This window comes from Acinonyx jubatus, chromosome X (assembly GCF_027475565.1).
Source record: "Acinonyx jubatus isolate Ajub_Pintada_27869175 chromosome X, VMU_Ajub_asm_v1.0, whole genome shotgun sequence".
Lineage (NCBI taxonomy): Eukaryota > Metazoa > Chordata > Mammalia > Carnivora > Felidae > Acinonyx > Acinonyx jubatus.
Window position 1 is genome coordinate 74,544,453 of NC_069389.1, and position 15,469 is coordinate 74,559,921.

At 34.1% G+C, this 15,469-nt stretch overlaps 1 protein-coding gene across 8 annotated transcripts in view; it reads left to right on the forward strand.

The window, feature by feature from the left end:
* DIAPH2 (diaphanous related formin 2) overlaps positions 1-15,469 on the forward strand; it is a 971,442-nt gene that overhangs the window by 589,854 nt on the left and 366,119 nt on the right. The gene's annotated exons all lie outside the window — the stretch shown is intronic.

Consider the following 15,469-nt stretch of genomic DNA (forward strand, 5'->3'; position numbering starts at 1 on the left):
TATTTATTTTTGAGAGAGAGGTAAAGAGCACAAGTGGGGGAGGGGGAGAGAGAGAGGGAGACAAAATTCGAAGCAGGTTCCGGGCTCTAAGATGTCAGCACAGATCCTGATGCAGGGCTTGAACCCACAAACCATGAGATCAGATCCGAGCAAAGATCAGACACTTAACCGACTGAACCACCCAGGTGCCCCTAAAATTCTTCTTTTAATTTGTAAAAAGAAGAACTTTACTACCAGGGTGAATCATGGAAATGAAAAAAAAAAAAATGGCTGTCTTTCCCTAGAAATTTTCTTTATATCCATCCATTCAGAATTTATTGTGTGGCCAACACTATAATAAGTGATTAGAATATAATAATATAATATATAATATATATTTAATTATATATATAATAATATATATATATAATAATATAAGCAAGTAAGACATGGACCCTGTTTAAAAAAATCACTCAAACTCAAGAAAAGAAGAGAAACCCACTTATCTTTGTTGATTATATATTTACCTCCTTGAAGGCAGATTAACCCGAGGAGTCAACCAGTTCTGTGATTTAGATTTTAAGAATAAATTTCACTTCAAAATAGAATTTAATTTGCTTAATTGTTGTCAGTCTATTTTCAGACTAGTTTGGATCTAATTAATGCATTAGCTACTATTATATAAGAGTTGCTTTTCTCTGTTAGCTACTTTTGCCAAAAGGGAGTGTTTGACAAAATTTTATAAAAATGTAATGTGAACCATAGTCTGTTTTCTGTGGCAATATATATTTAGGGAGGAATGTGTGGAATTTCTGAGTATATAAAGATAATAAAATATTCCAAAAAAATTCTTACAAAAATATCTTTTGAGTAGGATGCTGATATTCATTCTGTTGGACCAAAATTAATTGGACTATTATGTAAGACTTTGCATTATTTAAATTTTTATTTTATTTTATTTTATTTTATTTTATTTTATTTTATTTTTTGAGTTTATTATTTTGAGAGAGACAGAGAGAGAGAGAAAGAGAGAGAATCCCAAGCAGGCTCCGCACTGTCAGCATGGAGCCCAATGCGGGGCTCGAACCCACAAACTGTGAGATCATGACCTGAGATAAAATCAAGAGTCAGTTGCTTAACCAACTGAGCCACCCAGGCACCCATTTATTTTATAACATTAAAGAAACAAAAGGATGTTGTTCATTCTCCCCTATCTCAAGAATCTAAGACTTGATCATTACTTTTTTTCTCTATTTTTAAGTTTTTTTTTTTTTGCACCAGTGTTTGTCCATAGGCAATGTTTATAGAATTATATGGTTTTTGTATGAATTTATTACACTTTATATTTTTATTTTTTTAGATTTATTCATTTATTTTGAGAGAGACAGAGACAGTGCGAGTCAGGGAGGGTCAGAGAGAGAGGAAGAGAGAATCCCAAGCACAGATCCTGTCACAGGGCTCTATGCCACGAACCATGAGATATGACCTGACCCAAAATCAGGAGTTGAATGCTTAAAGACTGAGCCGCCCAGGCCCACCTACACTTAGTATTTTTAAAGCATGATATTCTTTCTGTGTGCCTACATATTCTTAATTATTTTTATATATTGTGTACTCTTGACTCAAATTGATATGCCAAACTTTATCAACTCTGTATTGTACTACAAGACACAAAGACCTCTAACCTTTCACCACTGAAAATAACTTCATAATTTCTCTCTTTAACTATATATACCTTTCCTTGCTTTATTTCTCTGAGATGTGCCAAGACGTGCAAACATTTTTCTGCTCTTGAATTTTCAAGAAAAATTGTCTCCAGAAAGGTTGCTTAAAGGAACACGATCATATATCAGTTTCCCCACAACCTCAAAAAAAAAAAAAAGTTTTTATCTACTTTGTTTATGTTAGTCCTACTTCCAAAGAGGGATTGAAGCAGCTGATCATGAAAAGAAATGAGCACACAAATTCAATAAAATGTGAAAATAAAAAATGAGACTTTTAAACAATTGGGTTGGGGTTCCTGGGTGGCTCAGTTGGTTAAGCATCCAACTTTGGCTCAAGTCATGATCTTATAATTTGTGAGTTCGAGCCCCGCATCAGTCTCTGTGCTTGGCGCTCAGAGCCTGGAGCCTGCTTTGAAATCTGTGTCTCCCTCTCTCCCTTCCCCTCCCCCACTCACACTCTGTCTCTCTCTCTCTCTCTCTCTCTCTCTCTCTCTCTCTCCCCCAACAATAAACATTTAAAAAATTTTTAATAAAAATAAAATAAATTATAAATAAATAAATAAATGTGTTAATAATTATACAGTGGTAATTTCTTATAAATTCCTGAGACTATGAATGAAAGAGAATACCTTCCGATGTTTTAAATTAACTATACCACTTCTTTTCTATTTTGTCCATTTATTGATTGAGGTCAAATGTTTTGCTCTTTATTTCATATAAATTCTTTTTATAACATGTATTCACTGTAAATGTTTTGCTATTTTCTGTTTAATTATAGATATATGATTATAATTTTCACAAAGCTTATCAAGAATTGTAATTGTGGTTTATTTAGTATATTTGTATTTGCAAATAGTAATGCAGTTTAAACTTATTCTCGGTTAACTGTATAGTGAAATAACTTGATTTGGAATCATAGATGCCAATTGAGTTTGTAGGCCTATCAGAACTATTATTATATGATAACTACATCCAATCTGTATGACCACTTATTATTCTCCTTTCAATATGATGTGAACAGAAGAATTCTCCTGTCAACTAGTATAGCTCTTAGTATTTCTTTTAGACATGCCACACCTACTTTCATTTTCGGTGCAGGAAAATGTCAGTATTTCCTATTTATTTTTGTATGTTACTTTTCTCACGTTGTATTTGTCTTGGCTCTGCTCCTTCTGGAGTTTCACAAACACTATCTGTTGTTATGTAGTTATGACATTGATGAGATGCTGATTTATGGAATTAACATGGACACATGGAAACTATTTTATGGTACTGACATAACAAGAAACCAGTTCTGGGCCATGATTGAGACCAGGAACTACTGATGTTTAACAGTTTCTATTCCACAGAGTGCCATTTTGTCCCAAATGATCGATGACATTCTCCTGTCCTATTCTTCACAGATTATAAGAACACTATTGCAATCTAGAGCTTCTGTAGATATCTGCTTCGTTAAGCATGAACCCAAAATGTCATTCAGTTTATTTCTTAGATTGAATGTCTCATTAAACTCTGATGAGGCCAAGAGTTACTTTGGGCTGGACTTGTTATGAAGCACTGTAATCTTAAAATTTTGTTTTGTTTCTGCTGGTAAATCAAATGGACAAAACAGTGAAATCAACACACAGTGTATTTTATCTTTGACAAACTGAAGTATTGATTTTTCTAAAAGAGACCCATGGGGTAGTGAGATTAAAATCACACATAAAGAAGATCAACATAAAGAATGAATCTATAGTCTTATACATTATTTTATATTATTTTATTTTGTTTTAATCCCATTTTTTTATTTGGATGAAAACAGAATAGCTATCTACTTAATTTTACCAGATACTGACTTCCCCCTAGCTCCCTTTAAAAAGTAATGTTTTTATTTTTTGAGTTACACAAGATGAGTTGAGGGTATGGGTAATATTCTATTTTCAGTAAAAGTGATTATTTTATGGGTCATTTTTCTACATTATGACACATATGTGTACCATAAAATAAAACAATTAACCTTATAACAGTTGCATTTCCTCTATTTTCCATTGTAGAATCAGGGGCATGGTCCTTGGCTGGTTTGGGTGAGAGGTAGAGAAAGGAGATGAATCCTTTGGTAGACCAAATTGAAAATGCTTTATAAGCAAGGAATTAAGATGTTGGCCAGGTCTGGGTCATGCTGCCCATTAAAGTACAATTTTTAGATGCTTCCTTAGGGTTGTAATTGGCATCTAACAACTAATATTGCTTCCCCAACTCGTGCATCCCACCTCCCAGCCATTGCCATGCTACACACTCAGAACATATGAATTCCACCCCTATGTACCATTCCCCTGACTTAACACCAGACTTTATGGAACTCTGCTTTTCTGTTTTTCCTGAGTCTCTGCATAGCATAATTAGAAAACTGCTGTGCAGTCTGTTTGTAAATAAATAGTGTCATCTAGCATATTGTGTACTGTTACCTTGTGTTGAATGTGAAGCTTTTTGCTTTCTAAACTGTGTTAGTTTGCTACCTAATCAAATTTGAAATTCTGAAAAACTTACCCTTGTGTATAAGGATAGAAACAATGTTTTATATGAAAAAAAATTTCACTGAGAAAAAGTAACAAACCAGGGATCCATAAATATGTAGAACAGTTGGCCTAAAGGATTGTCAGTCAACCTCCATGTTGAAACATGGAGACGACAGGGCAAGAAAAGAAAATGCAACCATTTCACTATGTATTTTAGTACTGCTGTAGGATTCTACCTTTCCATAGGATGATAAATTTTAGTTCTAAAATCCTTAAGCATTATTAATGCGACTTGAAATAATATGGTATACCCTTCCTTATTCTCTCTTCTGAGTAAAAATATTCTATTGAGGGGGACGCCTGAGTGGCTTAGTCAGTTAAGTGTCTGATTCTTGATTTTGGCTCAGGTCATGATCTAATGGTTCATAAGATTGAGCCCTGCAACAGGCTCTGTGCTGAGTGTGGGGCCTGCTTTGTAGGATTCTCTCTCTCTCTCTCTCTCTCTCTCTGCCCCTCTCCTGCTCTCTCTCTCTCTCTCTCTCTCTCCTCCTCTCCTGCTCTCTCTAGAAATAAATAAATAAATAAATATTAAAATATACAGTAAAGCCTTGGATTGCGAGTAACTTGCTCCGCATGTGTTCCACAAGATAAGCAAACATTTCTAATAAATTTTAACTTGATAAACGAGCGATGTCTTGCAATACAAGTTGTATATGATGCCAAATGTCATATGATCACAACTGAACCAATGGTTCTTGAAATTCACTTTGATACACAAGTGCTTTGGATTACAAGCACATTTCTGGAACAAATGATGCTTGCAAACCAAGGTTTTACTATATATGTATGTATGTATGTATATATACAATATGTATATTGTATATATATAATAATATATCCTTTTTGAGCATCAAAATAACTATTGAAATTAACATTGTGGAATCTAGTTAAGAGTAGACAAAATTGTAGATGACTGGGAAGTGTGAGAAATATTTAATGAAAGTTACCAGACTGTTCCAGGGCATGTGAAAATAAATAATGATCTTGATTCTCTATTTTGTAGTTTATTCAAGAAAAGGTATGTTAGAATCTTTGGTTTGGATTTTGCTTAAATCATTAGCTTCATGATTAAGGAGGCCTGATTTTGGTTTTGTCTTATTTACATAGCCTAAGTATCAAGATCCTAATTTTGTCCTTTCTCATTAAAAAAAAATAATAATAAATAAATAAATAAATAAATAAAGGTAAATTATGTGGTATTGAATAATATGGATCCTTTTTTTTTTTTTTTGTCAAATTTGGGTTCTTAAAGATGAAAGCAGTATTTGGTGGGTGGGTAGATGGATGGGAGAATTCACAAGAATTAGAATCCTAGGACCTAACTTTGGGTCCTTATTCTGCAAGTGACAAGTTGTGTGATATTAGACATGTTTATAACTTCTCCCAACATTAGTTTCCTCCTGTAAATAACTGTAATGGTCACATTTGCTTCTTTGAGGGTGTTACTAAAATTAAATGAAATAATCTACATAAAATGTGTTTTGTTTACAGCATATACAGGAGAATCTGTGATTTATTACATTAATTTTTCAAATTTATAAGAAGTCATTGGTTAAATAGTAGTTGAAAACAAGGTTTGTGTATTTTCACAATTATACAACCATTATTATAGTTAATTTTATGTTTATGCTGTAAAGGAATGGTTGTAATATGTTAGCAAATGTGGTTTGGGTTGATGATGTTTAGGATTTTTAAAAATTTGGAATTTACATGAAATGTTGGGAATAGATCAATGTTTTGTTCTCTTTAGAAATTGTGTTTACTAGAAAGGAATTGCACATGTTTTCCTTATTAGACCATATGAATTTTAACAAGGAGTTCTGAGACTAGTTAGTAAAATATGACATGAAAATTTGTTAAAATAATAAAATAATAGACATATTTCATAGATCATGTTTTGATTTTTCCAAACCAAAGGAGGAAAGATCATTTCCTTCTTCTTATAAAACCATTTCTATGCTACTCATCATATTCCCTTTAAGAATGCTTCTGCTTTCACTTGCTCTCAAGATTAAGAAATGTATTTCCCTTGAAATATAAAAATATGCACAGGGGCACCTGGGTGACTTAGTCGATAGGGTGTCCAACTTTGGCTCAGGTCATGATCTCATGGTTTGTGGGTTTGAGCCCTGCATCGGGCTCTGTGCTGACAGCTTGGAGCCTGGACCCTGCTTCAGATTCTGTGTCTCATTCTCTCTCTGCCCCTCCCCCACTTGTGCTCTGTCTCTCAAAAATAAATAAATGTAAAAATAAAATTTAGAAATATGCACCGTGTGTGGTATTATGGTGTTAACATCATGGAGACTAACAGCTAAGCCAGTTCTTTCATTTCCTTTCAAATTGCTGATAGTTACCAAAGCCATCTAAATACTGTTATATGTCACGTTTTGAATTTTGCTTTGTATTATCAGATATTCAAATGCAGCAAATATTGGTTTGCATGTTTTTAAAAAATGTTTCCAATAACTCTTGACTATGTTAAATATTAGTAAAGGGCTGAATATACTTAGGCAGTTTTACTGTGGAGAATCATTTTGTTAAAGTGGCCATATTTTCTTTTTCATGAATTCTTTCAAAAAATTATTGAACATCCGGGCGCCTGGGTGGCTCAGTCGGTTGAGCGGCCGACTTCAGCTCAGGTCATGATCTCGTAGTCCGCGAGTTCTAGCCCCGTGTCGGGCTCTGTGCTGACAGCTCAGAGCCTGGAGCCTGCTTCGGATTCTGTGTGTCTCTCTCTCTGACCCTCCCCTGTTCATGTTCTGTCTCTCCCTGTCTCAAAAATAAATAAACGTTAAAAAAAATTAAAAGAAAATTATTGAACATCCATATATCAGACACCTTGAGGATGCAAAGATAATATAGTGTAGTATCTGACATCCAGAGTCCTACCTCGTAGTAAGAGAAGTCTGTATCTAAGCAAGTAAATTATGCTTCATTATGTTAACTGATACTGCCCAATTGGAGTACAGTGGACATAATAACCAATTCTATTGAAAACCAAGGAAGTTCTACTGAGTGGCTGGCTTTTGATCTTGATCTTGGATGATGAGTAGGAGGTTGCCCAGTAAAAAGGGAGTAGTATAATGGCAGAGAATTGTATACTCAGAGAAATGGAGTCATGAAAGGATCTAACATCCATAGTCTAAGGAGTAGCTAATTGTAGGAGCATAGAATCACATAATTAAAAGATCAGTCTTGTGCTCTGACATTCCACACACCAAACTATATTAATTGTAAAATTTGAACATGTTGTTACCACAAAATGAGAACAAAGTATTTATTTGATGTGTGTGTGCCATGTGTGGCATTAATACAGTGATGTCTTCATACTTATGATTTTCCTAGAAACTTCTTAAAAATTTATCATAAATTTCTTTTTAATTTTAAATTTTAAAATGCCTATTATAAACTTGATATTGGATTTCTATTTTTCTTTAGTTAATCAAGTTTCTTTCTACAATAATAACCACAGTTTATTTTTTTTATTTTTTTTTTACTTAGCTAATTTTCAGTTTTATTTTTTTAATATGAAATTTATTGTCAAATTGGTTTCCATACAACACCCAGTGCTTATCCTAACAGGTGCCCTCCTCAATGCCCATCCCCCACCCTCCTTGCCTTCCCACCCCCATCAGGAACTGGAGAGTGTTTTGCTAAGTGAAATAAGTCACACAGGAAAAGAGATACCATATGTTTTCACTCTTATGTGGATCCTGAGAAACTTAACAGAAGACCATGGAGGAGGGTAAGGAAAAAAAAAGGAGGGAACCAAACCATAAGGGACTCTTAATAACCACAGTTTAGATACGACCTCCTTAACTCAGTCAAATTTCAGAGAGTCCAGTAATGAAAAGATGGAGTTGGTTTAGCCTCCTATAACCTTGCTTAAAAACAATTCTCTGATATTTAGTTTTTATATAGTGCACAATCTGGATGAATGGGTTTTGTTTTCATTTGTTTTTAAAAGAATTTTTTTAATGTTTATTTATTTTTGAGAGAGAGAGAAAGCAGAGTGTGAGCAGGGGTGGGGAGGGGCAGAGGGAGACACAGAATTTGAAGCTGGCTCCAGGCTCTGAGCTGTCAGCACAGAGCCTGACATGGGGCTCGAACTCACAAACTCTGAGATCATGACCTGAGCCGAAGTTGGACGCTTAACCGACTGAGCCACCCAGGTGCCCCTGTTTTCATTTTGTTTTTAATAATAACTTGCATAAAGGAAATAAAACAATCTCATTAAATCTGTCTCCTGAGAGACAAGGGCCTACGGGTCTTCCTCTCAGGATATTTGTAGTATAATTTTCTTGGATATCAGGTTGTTTTGTTTCATTGAATCTTAGCATTTGATTACTTTAAAAGCCCTTTACTGATTTGGGTCAACATTCCACATTGAGGGGATTTTTCTTCCCTACTCATGCAAGAATTTAACTGTTAATTTTTCTGGCTCTATTGAGATCTAATTGAGATATAACACTGTGTAAATTTAAGGTGTATAACGTGTTGATTTGATACACTTATATATTATAGTGTGATTACCACCATAGTGTTAGCTAACACCACCATCACATCACATAATTACTGTTTCTTCCTTGTTGTGAGAACATTTCTACTCTTCAGAAAGCCTTTTTTGAAATGAGCCGAAATCAAGAGTCAGACGCTTAACTGACTGAGTCACCCAGATGCATCTCATGCTACAAATTTTAAGAAAGAAATAAATGTTTGTTAAGAGAACAACATGGTTTGGTGGGATAGAAAAATCAGGCTGTGATATTTGTGTGACCCTGACAGAATACATCCATGTTATAAAGTATGAACCCCATCTTAAATTCTTTCTCTTTTGTGGCCATAGCCCTATTCGAGGCAATGCTGTCTTCCTTTGAAACGTCAAGCACTTGGCTTAACATTATTTTATGGCACTTATGATTTTCCGCCTTGAACCGTATGTTTGGTTGCCTTGTCTCAATTATTAGAATTTAAATTGGAGAAGAAAGGAATGGGAACATGTGAGACAGAGACTTTTGTCATCCCTAACACAGTATTTCTGTCACATAATAAGCAGTAAGTGTACATGGAATTAAGTTTAATAGTATTAATTAGTTTAACACTCAAAAATTTATACTATAGAGTAGTTAAAAGTCTAAGAGGCTAAGAAGGACAGACATCAAATAACAAAATAAATATATTTGATGCAGATCTTCAAGCTGCAATAAAAGGAACCAGAGGTGTGCTCATCACTTTTCCTGTGCCACTCTTATGCTTACCAGGATAGATCAAGGCCACATTAAATACCATAGTACGGTGTCGTCTCACTTTAATCTTATTTCTGCAGGCCTCCATGAAGAAATAAACTGTCTAAGTCACTATCATACAAACCCTAACTCCCATTTTATTCCTTTGGCCCCCTACTTTGGAAGTTCACCTACCGCAGTAGAGAAAGAAGGAAGTATGCCTCACTTTTCTGGTTTCTTGTAGATACACCCCCTGACACCCTCAGGATCATATTCAGGGCTATATTGTGGTTGCTCTGTTCTGCTCTGCCTCAGCTGATTGTAATATACCCCTGCTGCCAGACTTCCCGCACTTGCCTAAAAGCTACTGTTCTGTCCCCATCTTGAGTGAAGGAGATATTTTCTCATCATTTTATGCTTTCCCTAACTAATCAATTATTTGCTCACAATTTCACAATTTCATACTTTTGTTGTTGTTAACTTGACAACAATGCACACTTAACAGTTGGAGAAAAATTTAGGATTTCCGAAAAATTAAAGCTGAGGCATACTCTAGTAGTATAAAGGATAGAATTTATTTTTTTGAGGAGTTAGGGCAAGCTTTTCATGTAAGATGACATTTGAGCTCATTAGTGAAGCTAACAATATAAAATGCACACCCCATAAGTTAGACTAATGATATCATTTGTTATTGAGCTATCTCATGTGTACATGTGTTTTTTTCCCCTAGCTTTATCAACTTCAGCATGGTGACCAACCAGGAAAAATCAGAAAGTGCCTGCCAATACATGAAAAAAGAAATGAAACTTAATATTATATTCTAATATATTTCCTTATCTATGAGATGCTGTAGCTCATAAAGACTGTTATTTATTTTTAAAAATTTTTTTAATGTTTATTTATTTTTGAGAGAGAAAGAGAGGGAAAGCAAGCAGGGAAGGGGGGAGAGAGCGAAAGAGACAGAATCCAAATCCGGCAGGCTTGAACTCATGAACCTCGAAATCATGACCTGAGCTGAAGACCCTGTAGACAGTGTTATTTATTAAGGTCAGCATAGCATATCTCGGGCCCCCTCCAGATATAGAAATCTGGTAGGGAGTCTTCAGAAAAAAAAAAGTATTAAACCTTCATATAATATGCTGAGTTTATAATGTGTATCTTTTGCACATGTGGAATTAGCATACTGGTGTAGGCTAGGTTGTGCATAAAAAGATGTTTCCTACGTTTAGCATGTTCTTCGTAAAGCAAGTCATGGAGAAAGGAACATAATAATTTCAATAGTAAAAATTTAAACTCTATGCCATATTTTAACATTGTAGTGTTTTCCATTACAGACCAGCATACATACGTATATTACGTATGTAAAGCTATATTTGACTAATAAGGTATTTACCATATGGAAATATTAAATGTAAATAATTTTCTTGTTGACTCTTTGAAGTAAATGTCAGGATTTTTTTTTGTCGTTTGAGGGAAAACATAAATAATAGAAGGTAAACAGATTTTTTCCCCATAATACTTCAGAAAGTTTAAAAAGTAAAGATAAAAAAGGGGAAAATGTACCTATAATTTGACATATCTCCTAAGTGCTATTGTGATTTTTAAAATTTCATCGTAGAGCCACATTTGTATTCTTTTTTTTAAATTTTTTTTAATGTTTATTTATTTTTGAGAGACAGAGAGAGAGAGAGCTCAAGAGGGGAAGGGCCAGAGAGAGAGGGAGACACAGAATCTGAAGGAGGCTCCCGGCTCTGAGCTGTCAGCACAGAGCCCGATGTGGGGCCTGAACTCAGGAACCGTGAGATCATGACCTAAGCTGAAGTCAGATGCTTAACTGACTGAGCCACCCAGGCACCCCGGCACATTTGTATTCTTATAGATTCAGAGCTGAAATTATAATAAAATCCATTGAATAAATATGAACAAATATACATTTAGTAACTCTATAGTTATTTTTTTGAGGAATAACAGTAATATCTAAGGGAAAGTAGAATTGTAAAGAGAAACTGCCGTGTTGAAGGTATAAACTTAATCATAGTTGTAGCTTTATTGTTATCCCAAAATAAACTTCTCATATTTCTGCACTTCTCATATTTCCCGTTTTTCATCTTGCTCACCAACTGATTATCTTTTGTAAATGTCAGAATGATTAGATTTACCATCTGCAAAATACTCATCATTGAGAATTATAGACCACTTAGAAGATTGGCAACGACAAGTTAGAACTGAAAATAGGTCTCTCAACAGTCATGTGAAATCACTAAATTCTCAGGATTATTTTCCTTTCATGATGGGAAGGGGGAGAGCAGTTGATATTGTGAGATGATTTGCAGAATAAACACTGGGTGTAAAAAATTACACCTGTATTTATTGTAAAGCCGTATTTGTTAGGTAATGCATTTTCTCATTCCCAGATACACCTCATCTCCTGTCAAAATGTTACTTCTTTTGCTATCTTTTGTTGAAAGTAGTTTAGTTCAGGCCTTACTCCTAAGATTCTGCTTCTTTTGTACTTCACAGCTAGAGAGGTCAATGTTCTGTTTTTTAAAACCTGAATGAGCTGAATGCATGTGGGTTTCATTCTGACAAGGCACTGTTTTTTAGAATGACCTTATCAGTGCTTACAAATTTTAGAAGAAGAAAAGAAATCTAAGATGACCTTTAATGTCATTATTTAACTTAGGTCTTAAAGGAGAGCAAACAGAGCAACAATCTGAATATTGTAGGTTTACTGATAAACTCTTCTGTTCCTCCATCTGCTCCTACACCACACAGATAACAGTTACAGTGGAATGACCTAACAGGAAGGGACAGGAATAAGTATTGTCCAACAGAGATGAAGTGAGAGTAGGGAAGGTGGTGTGGGAGCAGATGGGAGCTGGGAAGAGAGGTGCTCCATGCCACTGTTGGCATGGTTAGAGAAAGGTAGCTGTGCAAGCAAGCCAAATGCTGAATGTTTTGAAACTCCATTTTGTGACTTGTGGCCTCAAACCTTATTTATTTACTATCACCATATAGGTTCCCCTATTACAAACAGTTCCTATAAAATTATTATTTTCATTATATTTTAAGTGATGTTTGAAGTACGTTTTTATGTATATTGTTATTAATCTGATTTGTAGAAAAATGTATTCACTTTCCTTGGTTTCCAAGTGAACAATAATTAATCCATGTAACAACCCAGATAGTAACATATGTTATATATGTATGTTTATATGTATTTGCCATACAATCCATTTCTATAGTAACAACAAATACTGTTAAAAAACATTTCAGTTGTTTTGTTTTGTTTTACATTTGGCTATAGGACTCATGAGCATTTGCTTGTCTCATCTGTAGTTGAAATTATGGTTTCTATTTTAAAAATAGGAAATGGCCTTATTTATGTCCATTTAGGTCCTTGACTAAAGCCTTCATTTTCTGTAAAAATGCATCCATTGCAAATGTTAGTGCCATTTCTAATACTTAAAGTGCCCTTAGAGGATATGGATAGTGCATTGATTGGAAGTTTTAGGTCAAGCCACATGTAATTGCCGATACACAACCATTTTGAACTATAAAATTGCAATTTAGTATGGTGTGACCTGATCTATATCTACCTATCCATCTGTCTACCTATTATTTCTTACGTTGAACTTGAGTCAAATAAATAATAAATTATAAACTGTGTATATGTATGTTTCATCTTGCAGCTAAATAAAGATGAAATACAATTTTTCAAACCTTCAGAGTCTAATTCAATTAAAAATACTGTGTGAACAAATGTTGAGATTTTTCTCCATAGAAGTTCTCTAAGAGTGTTGGTTGATATGTAATTTATTAACCAAATCTTCTTTTCCTAATATTTCAATTCAGAGGTAACTCTTTCATACACAAACATATTTGATGCAACAGGCAGCTAAGTAATGTGTGTTTGTTTAAAAATAAAGGAATTAATTCTTCTGGTAGTCACTGGAGTTTCTTGCTCAAAGTTTTGTCCAAAGTTATAGTATTAAACTTCCACAATTTAACAAAATGAGTTTTCTCCCCCAACTTTTGTTTTTCTTTCTGAGACTGTTTAGATGAGCTGACTCTATAAAACTACACAAATGATTGGTATTAAATGTCCTTTTCTGTAATCTAAAGAACTAAAATGAAAATTGAATTAGGATTTGTCCCAAAGAATTTATCAAAGTGTTATTTACATTTCTGTTGGCAACTTCATACTATTACACTGAATCAAATTTTGAGAAGCATCTTAACCACATCCAGGCTTGTCCCTTCATTTTGTTGTGTATTTTGACATTTGAAGAATAAAAGGAAAGTCAAGCTAATTTAATAAAAAGAAAACATGTTTTTGAATGACAAAAATATTTCCAACCATAGTAGATTAACCTAAACTACAGAATTTAAAGTCAATTTTTAATTGTAAGGACACATAGTAAAATTGTATCACTTCTTGAATTTCTGCTAAATTCATTTTAACATATATAATATTGTGGGATAATATTTAAAGGAAGATCTAAAGGCTGTAATATCAGTCTTCATTCATTTATAAGCTTAAAATTAAGCACAGTGCTAGTATAATGTGAATTCTGAGAGATAATTTTCTGGAGATTATACTTTCTGTTGTGGCTCTTGTTTATTTAAAGTGCAAAAAGATCTTAGTTTTGCTCTTATCCTTGAGGGTTCCTTAGTTCTGAGTCTAAAGTGATTTTTTTTTCTTTTATAATGTTTACTATTTTAAATAAAGAAGTTTTATTATTAGACATGTTTTCTTTTTTACTATAAATTCTAGATAGTTTATCTCAGTGCCCACTTGATAGTTATAGAACCATTTCCAATTCTCCTTCCCTAAATTTCAGCACATTAATGTTTTTCTTATGTTCCCAAATATGAGTAATTCAAATTGACTTCTCTTTTCTAGGAATATTTTAGCATCCATCAACTTTGGGATAGAAAGTGATAGATTTCTCTATACCATTACAGTCACCATGGCTTGATTATTTTACATTCAAACTCTGTTAATTTCTCGTTTATTTTCTGATATATTTTTATTTGTTTGGGCTACCATTTGTATAAATATTAATTAAAGTAGTCAACTTAGAAATATCATTTTTGATGTCTTTCATATTGCCTCTCTCTACTTTTATCGTATATTTTCAAATTACTAAAACACATAATTGATATTAAATAAACTTTCCCTAAGATGTCATAAAACCCGTATTTCTACTGAATTAAATGAATAGTGTCCCAGTATGTCTAAACAACAACTTTAAATTAATACTGAACACTTTGTAGTTTACTAGTTTGATATGTAGGGTCAATTGTATATAGATATAAGAATTTCAGCCTTAGCAGTGTAGGAAGCAGCAGTTATATATTTATGAGGTTTTGGGTTTTTTGTTTTGTTTTGTCTTTTGGTTCAAAAGAACAGGTGGTGGGTCTAGGTCAAATAAAGTAAAGAAAATTATTAGCAACTGTAACTGTTATACTTTTTAGTTTAAAATGAAATGAAAGCCATAAGGATAGATTACTCTCAAATATCAAGTAAAAGGGGTGCCTGGGTGGCTCAGTTGGTTAAGCATCCGACTTCGGTTCAGGTCATGATCTTGCAGTTTGTGGGTTCGAGCCCTACGTCAGGCTCTGTGCTGACAGCTCAGAGCCTGGAGCCTGCTTTGGATTCTGTGTCTCCCTCTCTCTCTGCCCCTCCCCTGCTCATGGTCTGTTTCTCTCTCAAAACTAAATAAACATTAAAAAAATATATCAAGCTGGGGCGCCTGGGTGGCTCAGTTGGTTAAGCGTCTGACTTTGGCTCAGGTCACGATCTCGCAGTCCGTGGGTTCGAGCACCGCGTCGGGCTCTGTGCTGATTGCTCAGAGCCTGGAGCCTGTTTCAGATTCTGTGTCTCCCTCTCTCTCTGACCCTCCCTCGTTCATGCTCTGTCTCTCTCTGTCTCAAAAATAAATAAACGTTAAAAAAATTAAAAAATATATATATATAT